Here is a 9,115-nt window from a genome sequence, read left to right on the forward strand (position 1 = left end):
CTCCTCAACCACCACCACCACAAAAAAATAAGCTTTGGAGGAACTTGTGAGATGTGAACCATATTTTTATTAACTTATTAAATTAACAGATCCATAACTTAGTAATTATAGATTAAACATATGCTTTGATACTCAAAAAAGTATTGGGGAAAAATACTCCAGTCTCACGCATTCACAGCGAGACACACGCATTTCAATCAGTTCACATGGTCACACACCTTGTATTTCTCACGCTGAGAAGACTTAACTTTTCCTGCTATATACAATTAATGGACGAGGCGCAGGAAGGTTCTCTGTCAAGTTCATAGCTGTCTCGAATTTTTCTTGCGCTCCTCTGATGTCATTCACTTGGACTTGGATTTATTCAAAAACTCCCCAACTGCTTTGCAATCAGAAGCTTAAGCTTACCTGAAACTATAAGGAAAATAGACTATAGAGGCTTTCTGAAATGAATGAAAGGACTAGAGATGACTATTGGAGCATGTCAGACCTACTTTTTTTATAGGCTAAGTGTAATTCTTGTCACATTGTCACTTGTCACAATTTAACACATCATTGTGTTATGTTTGGAACAACACTGGGTGGGTGTGTTAATTTTAACACAATGTTTTGTGTTAAACTATTCAACACATTATGTTTTATTTCGTATTGATTTTGAGTTCATGTAAATAAAACACTAGATGTGTTGTCCTTATAAGAAAGATATCTCAATTTAACACATTCGTTTTAAGAGTGTATGTAAAATACGGGACAAATCGCGTCCCGGATTGATTTGATACGCGTCATTTTGCCTGTAAATACGGGACGATTCCGTGTTTCACGGGACGGGTGGCATTGCCACCTTCCATGCACACTAGCGCTGGTTGAAAGTTGTACAGGAGGTTGTATATGATGAACAAGCAGTTACTCTTCAGGTGCTTTGAGGCTAGCAAGTGCAAAGGTAGAAACTAGATCACTACTCACTAAATAAGGAGTGAATCAAAACATTCATTTGGCATTTGCAAGTTTACCTAGCATGATGGCTAATTAGCGATTGGCAAGCTAATAATATAATACACATTCATTCATGAATAAGAGTACCATTTCATTTTTTTAATGTTTAATCTTCAGTGCTGTGAACTTGCTCAGCCAGCTATCCATCGAGTTGTGTGTCATCATCTTACTCAAACATTAGAGTGTCCGTGCTCAACTAAAAGCAGAGACAGGTGTCGTGAGCAATCCAGTCCCCCCGAGCAATTCTGCCCCCCTAGGACCCCAATTGGTACCTAGCAGTAATGCCTGGTCAAAAACTTGTCATCGCGATATCTTGATGCTAATGGCTAATCGAAGCTGCGTTAGTGGTGTAGCAAGCTAGGTACTTTTTACAAAATAGAAGCATACAAAATATTTTTAAAATAAAAGCTTACAAAAATAATATAATTAATGAACTAATATTCATGTTGCAAACACGTGAGCAGCTTTGTGTCATCCTCTGCTTTACAAAAACAATACTTTTATTTTTGTAAATATTAACATACCTTACGTTTTTTTTATAACAAAAGTGTAGTAATCATTGCTTATACATTATAATTTAAAAGTGTTATTCAACTATGTAGTAATCATGTACATGTATTTACAGGTAATTTATCGACCATATTATTGACACTGGTCACGTTAAATGAGTTTGAAATTATGAGATATATTTTATTTGTAAATGTATATGAATGCTGCAATACGCTTGATTGGTAATGCGTGAGAAAATCATTTAAATAATTTTTGATTCTCACTTGCTTGTATATCATATTGCTTTTGATATTCCAGCAACGCCAATATTATGAAAGTGATATAATAAAGGAAATTAATTGACATTTAATTAACCTGTTTACATACCGATTTGGAACAGTGAACAAAGATCATTGATCATTAAAACCAACCATTCACACAACGCAGCATAGTAGCTTTAACATTACGTAGAATAAACCCTTACGAAAATTATTCATGGTTTTACTACAGTTAAAAAACTATGGTTATTGTAGTAAAACCATAGTAACTACAAAATAACCATGGTTTTCAAAAACCATAGTTAAACCATGGTTAGTGTAGTGAAATCATGCTTTTGCTCATAGTAATCAATACACAATAAAACCATGGTTAATTTTCGTAAGGGAAGACATGCAAAGAACCAGATGTAAACTATTTGCTTTCTATATGAGACTAGGCTTTAATTTGGAGTTTGTTTTTAATAGGTCTTCTTCTTTTACTTAGCAGGTGTATACAGACTTTGCCATGCAGAGTTCAGTGAAAAGAGCTTATACAGTGCACAGGTTGAGAATGTCATGATGAACCACCCCATAAGACATTTTTCAGGAAATGCAGCAAGGTAAAAACATTAAACATTTATTATGGCACTGATTTTTTTAATTAAATTGTTATTATTCTGTATAGGTATACACCCGATAATAAAAGTAGTCAATATTTACTCTGCAATTGTCAATACAATGTACTTAGAAATAGTATCCATCCTGCACTACATTCCAGCAATTGTTCTCAACATTCTTTATAATGTTTAATAAAAGAATAAAACAAACATGCTGTAGGATGTACATAATAGTGAGTGAATGCTGGCCATATTGATTTTAACTATCACAGTAATGTACTTCAATGACCCTGTATATGAGCAATATAAAAAATGGATGTTCCTTGTTCATTTATGGCTAAATAGCAAAGTCAGTTTGTCATGAAATATAGTAATTACCACTATTTTCTAATTGTTTTTTAGATGACAGTACTTTCAGTACTTCCATGGGTCCCAAATCCTTACTTCAGAGGTTGAGAGGACAAAGACACATTCCTTTTCTGTCTGGACAAGGACTGAGTTTTTATGGGTCAATTATTCTTCCAAAGAAACATCTTGTTCATGGTCAAGTTGAAGGCACCCCATTGCTTTCAGTGTAGGGTATAAAAGGTTGTTGATGCTTGGTTATTAATTGCTGCATTATGTAGGCTACTTTATCTTAAGAAGCAATGTCTCTTTATGTCTTCTTAAATAAACAGTAAGTATTACAATACATATAATGACTGAATCATAATGAACATATAAACACAGCATATCACCTTTCGGCAAAAAAAATATCTATGTCCCAAAGTACAACAAGATTGTACATAAAAACAAAAACTGTTATGGCTTTTTGCAGTTTTGCGGTTTTCTATGTATTGTTTATTATACACTGTATATATATATATATATATATATATATATTATATTTTTTACGTGCTATATTTTGTACTATATCAGTTTTCTATGTATTGTTTATTATACACTGTATATAGTGATATTATTTATTGTTTTTCAACAGTATTCTATTGTTGTAATGTTTTGGTATTCTATGCATTGTATTGTTATACACCGTGTATACTAAGCATTCTTTTTCTACATATTGTTCTGTGCTGATTTTTAAGTGCACTCCAATTTTTCACATTAATAAAGTAAATCGGTTTACTATGGATTTTATTCATTATTTAATGTAATATCATAATATTGTAGTTGTTTCTTAGCAATGACAATTCAATTTGACCTCATTGAGGAACAATGTAATGTTATCCCTTGTAATTATTCAAAAGTTGTCCTTGTAAGATGTACACATGTAACTTTTAGGTTTAAAGATCACTTTATTAAGGTAAATAGAACAAACATTAAATAAGAATATGAATACAATAAACAAAACTGTAAACATTTTAAATAAATATAGTAAAGATCCACATAAATCTGACACCTTTAATGAGAAACCAGATTAGTAAAATTGTTAACAGTGCAGAGATTGATGGATGGGTATAGGCAGATAGATAGAATGTTGAGGCTAAATGGCATAGAAATATTACACCATAGAATGGTGGAAACACAGTTTAAATGAACACTAGTTACATAGAACAGAACATATTAAGATTATTATGATAGTTGATCAACAATATTCAATAAAAGCAATGTAAACTCTTCAAATGAACATTGGGAAGGTGTAAACCTGTAATACTGCATTATAAAGACACACAGACGTTTGGGCTTAAAAAGTTACTACAGTGCGTCTACAACTGAGGTAAAATGTTCATAACTGGTGTAAACTCTGTTGTCCAGTCCTTTTGAGGTCAACATCATCTTCACAGGGCAGAATCTCTTCTTTTTGTACCTTTTGTGTCCCTGAGTTGGCTTGTTGCAAATTGTACAAATGGGCAAGTTTTGTATGCGTGATTGCTTGGCTCCAATATTTGTAAGGTCGCCTGATAGTTTTCTTTTATACTGTGTTGCCCTGGACCAGGCTGAAAGTGTGTCAGCACCCTGTGATGTGTCAGTGATAGATGTGCTGGCAGACATCGTCAATGGTGTTGGGCTGGTGGAACTACCTGGGGTCGTTTTTGAGGTAGATGGTGGAGGTTTGGTGTAGTTGAAGTGAACTTTGTGTTCCTCCTTGTAGGTTCTCTCACTGGCAGTGGTAGGCGTGGCATCAGTGCAGGCATATTCTGTTGTTTTAAGAGCCTTTGGAACAGGCATCAAAGAGTCTGTTCTTTCTTTTAAAATCGTGGTCCCTGTTTTGCTAGGAATATGTTGATAACCATCGGCAGGTAGTCAGGTGGAGGGAGGACCGGAGGCTGGCATGGTGCTAGAGGCAGTTCTTTTGAAGAGATTGATGTCATCTTTGATATGGTGGCAGATGGCATTTTTGTTGCCTGCAAGTTGAGGAGCCTTTCCTGACGACGTATAAAATCACAGACAGTTTTAGTGTTCATTTTGGATAGAGGAACACCCAGTTCTCTCAACACTGGATCCTCTGCCAATATGGTATGTTAAACTCTCTCATAGGCCTTTGTGATGTTTCTTTTTTCAGGGCTTTTCTGGGAACTGTGAGGTGACCCCAGCCACAAATGTTTCACAATGGTGTACATTAACCTGTTATGCTGAGCGCTGATGTTTTGTTAAGTTGGCGCATAGCGCTTGGACATCTTAACACGCTGAGCCAGGGCAGCTTCAACGAGGTCATCCCTCTTTGTGCGGCAATACAGTGTATAACCCCAGTGAGTTTTATAGAGTTGTTGAAACTTCTGTGGCTGTTTGTCATGCTACTCCACCTTATTTCATGCATCATTGATGGCATTTCTTTGATCTGTAGTAAGGCTCAGCTTGTCTTCAGTCAGGCCAACCTCCACCAGCAGAGAACAGAACTTCTCCAACTGCTGGATCCCAGGCAGAGGGTTGGAACTACAAGCATCCTCCTGTTAAAGAGTATAGTAATTGCAAGTTAAGATAAAATGCCTAGACTTTCCATAGACTGGCTGCATTTATAAATAAAATTTACAGCTAATATGTCATTCTAGTATAGGTAGTTTAATTACTCACAAAGGCTGGATGGTGAGCTGCACGGGTCTCTTCAGTTGTCAGGGTTATGTGAGCTGGTATGGCTGTCACTATGTTGTCACCTGCCTCTGGATCACTGTGATATGCCTCATCCTCATCTGGGTTATGCTGGCCAGGCTGGACCACCTCTTCCTCCGGACTAGGTCCATCCTTTCAGATGTCGGAGAGGCTGAAGGGAACAGATTCACCCGTGCTTTGGCTGAATAGATATTCTAAGCCAAGCAGCTCATTTGTCATCACACACGTTCGGGCTCCGGCCAGACAGCGAACGGTGGGAGAGAGTATATGTGGGGCTATCCACAAAACGCCAGGGGAAAAGCGACAATCCGGCAAAAGGCACTCGCTGGACGAATTACCACACACGCTCGGGCTCCTGCCACACGAGCGGAGGGAGAAAAAGTCTCTGTGATAGACAGATGGTAAATGTCTCTGAAGTCTACAGCGTGATGATCCTGAGCAGCACAGATAAAAGGGGCAAAACAGACAATAAACTGGAAACAACTGACAACACTATGACGTGACAAGACTGGAAACTAGCAGGGCTAGTAACGGGCGAGCACATAGACAAACGGACTTGCAAAGACTCACTAAACACAGATATTAAATACACAGACCTGAAGAGGGGATAACAAGCAACAGGTGAGGAAGACAAGAGGAGACAATCACACTGAACAGGAACACCTGTAAGGAAGCACACGTGAACCTGTAAAACACATACAAACACAAGACAACCACAGTACAAACAAGACAAAACCATAAATATATTTATATATAAATAAATATATATAAATATATATATACACATGAAAACAGAACACTAGACTAAACAAGACATAAAAACAAAGACTGGAAAATGCAAGGGAGCGGGGATAAAGTCACAAGACACGGGAGAAACGTGGTCAAATATGACAACACTAAAACCACGTTCTCCCACACAAAACATGTACTGTCAGGACCCTGCCACACACAACTAGATATAATTACCAAACAAGATTATGGCAGAGTCCTAACAAGTCTCTCCAAACAGCTGCTGGCATCTGGAGTTAAGGCGACCGGTCAGAGGTGCTGAGTATGTCCTGTGTCGTCTACCTTTTCCACCGTACACGGCATCAGAACTGCGGTCTGAATTCCAGCGAGCGATTCCACTAATCAGGTAAACCTGATAGGGACGTGCTGCACATTGCGGACCTTTAAATCACAATAATTTACATTAAAGTTATGACATGATCACAAATGACAAGGAGACAGGTGAGGGTAAGCATTGAATTCTATAGCTAAACTGTTTGGTTACCAGCATTCTTTAAAATATCAAATATACAACCGATAGAAGCTCATACAGGTTTGGAACAAAATGATGGTAAGTATGTGATGACAGAATTGTCATTTTTTGGTGAACTATCCCTTTGTATTGCTTCAATTTAACATGTACCTGGAATCATGTTGGGCAGAACTTTGTGGAATCCCTCCAGGCTGTTGCTTCACGCCATTAACAGTACTGGTTCGAGCTACTCTGTACATATTCATGTCTGGAGGATCCTGAAGGCACTCCAAGTGTCGCTGCTGGCTTTCCTACACACTGTCTATGGCCTCTAAAAAATTATTATTAAATAAGTATTATAAACAGGTAAAAATTACACACACAAACAAACTCACTCACTCTACTATACTTTTTGGGACATAGGGAACACCAGTATGCACACACACACACTTATATATGCACGATAACATTTTCATATGTTGCATCAGATTATATACCTGGTGACTTAAAGAGGCTGACTCCGCTTTCATCTAGTCCAGTAGGGCCTTTGAGCTCATCTATGGCTATCTGGATGAGCCGAAAGGTCTATTGAGCGCCAAGTGTGACTCTGCGAACATGGTGTTTCATTTGTTCTGTTGACACATAAAGTCGCACCATTTCTTCATCGGAGACAGAATTCAAATATCCTGGGTTCTTTGACTGCTTTGATGAGAAGCTCCAAGTCTGTGCGATTATATGCCAGCACTGCTCCTGATAAGACAGACTTGAACAAAGCATACTTGGAATGGCTGTCAGTGTGAATGGCTATATCAAAACGGTGAATTCAATGAAATATGTCCAGACGGACGACCATTCCACTGTCCACCCAATCTTTGAACAGGGTCTCCACAGCAGTTCGCCCTTGTGCTCGACGGCACCCACAGTCGACATACAAGATTTTTGGAACAGATTGATTGGCCTGTGCACATCTGTCCATCACTCCATGGCACATGGGCTGCAGACGCTCAGCGGACTCCTCACAGGTAAGAACAAATTTGACAATCTGGGAATGCTCATTCCCTATGCTGGTAAGCCAGTTAGCTGTGCCTTTACCCTCTCTAGACAACTTCCTCACCACCTGCAAAATGCAACACATCTGTGAGATGTGATAGACTGAAGATGGTCTTGTTAATACATGTATATGCAAACTGGTATGTGACAGGTTTAAAAGTAAAGTTTGTGTTCTGTCATTTTTACTGAATCTAACATTACTTTAAACTTGCCTTTCTGGTCACTTTTTACCATGTTCAGGTTAATTAACAATACCTTAGTTAAATGTAAAAAAAAAATGCTTCTAAATTACTTTATGCATGTCTTCCAGTATTAAAAATAAAGGCATGCAGCTTTGAAACAACACACTTTGTTGTGCGCACCTTTTTAGTGGAGTCCATTTTTAAGAGTGGAGAGAATTTGGGTCCTATAATCTTGCACATTGCTGGCTTCTAACAGCAGGAAGGCGTGGCGAAGGAGACGAGCTGAAGGCAGCTCTCGTGGAGGAGGTGGAGCTTCAAACTGGTGTCCAAGGGCAGACACAATCCCCCCAGGCTTCATAAGTGTCATGAGGAGTGTGGTGTAAAGATCTTTGCGTTGCAGGTATTCCTCAAAATGATTTTTCCTGAATTTGTCGCCACACCTTTATCATGGTGTTCCCCTTAGTCCGGTCACGCAGAATCCAGACCACATTTTTGTCCACTCCACACCTGTGATAGTGTGATAATCAATTTCATATACCAGTAATTGGCACAACTAATTCAATACATGTTAGGTTTACACCAATGCTCAGTGAACTCACCTGCATGTAAGGACAGCAGGAAACATGAGCATCACTGAGTTGACACAGAATGACAGAATCCCATGCTAACCAGCGGCCAACCTTGCCACTGCCACCACCCCTGCCTGATTTTGTGCATGGTCCGCAGCACAGGACCTCTGTTAGCATGCAATACCAGCTAGACACATCACAAATGTGACGAACCTGCAATATAAAAAACAGCAAGGCAAGGGTTATATTTCATCTGTAGGTTTATTTACATAATAACATATAATTTCATTGTTGTGTTCCAGATATAATAATAATAATAATAATAATAATAATAATAATTAGTTACATTTATATAGCGCTTTTCTCAGTACTCAAAGCGCTTTACATATGAATGGGGGAATCATACTTCAATAAATCTGTCAATAAGAAAGCTATTAAAAATATAAACATTTTATATTCTAATTTTATGATTGTAGTATTATTTTATGCCCTCTTATGTATGCCATATTATGTAAATATTGAATCACACTATGTTTTGTTACTTGGAATTTGTTCTTGTATCTTGTAACAAAAATACCTTGCAATGTCTCAAATAAATAAATAAGGTAACATTTTTCTTCACTGACCACTGCCTGCATTTAAGCGTCATCTAGTCAACAGAATAAAATCTGAC

The 9,115-nt window shown here is 37.8% G+C and overlaps 1 long non-coding RNA gene across 1 annotated transcript; it reads left to right on the forward strand.

The window, feature by feature from the left end:
* The first annotated feature begins 1,206 nt into the window (after positions 1-1,206).
* LOC129452383 (uncharacterized) lies at positions 1,207-3,222 on the forward strand. The gene is made up of 3 exons (XR_008647114.2): positions 1,207-1,618; positions 2,245-2,359; positions 2,759-3,222. It is a non-coding gene; the product is annotated as an uncharacterized lncRNA (long non-coding RNA).
* The last annotated feature ends 5,893 nt before the right edge of the window (positions 3,223-9,115 follow it).

Source organism: Misgurnus anguillicaudatus, chromosome 19 (assembly GCF_027580225.2).
Source record: "Misgurnus anguillicaudatus chromosome 19, ASM2758022v2, whole genome shotgun sequence".
NCBI classification, from domain to species: domain Eukaryota; kingdom Metazoa; phylum Chordata; class Actinopteri; order Cypriniformes; family Cobitidae; genus Misgurnus; species Misgurnus anguillicaudatus.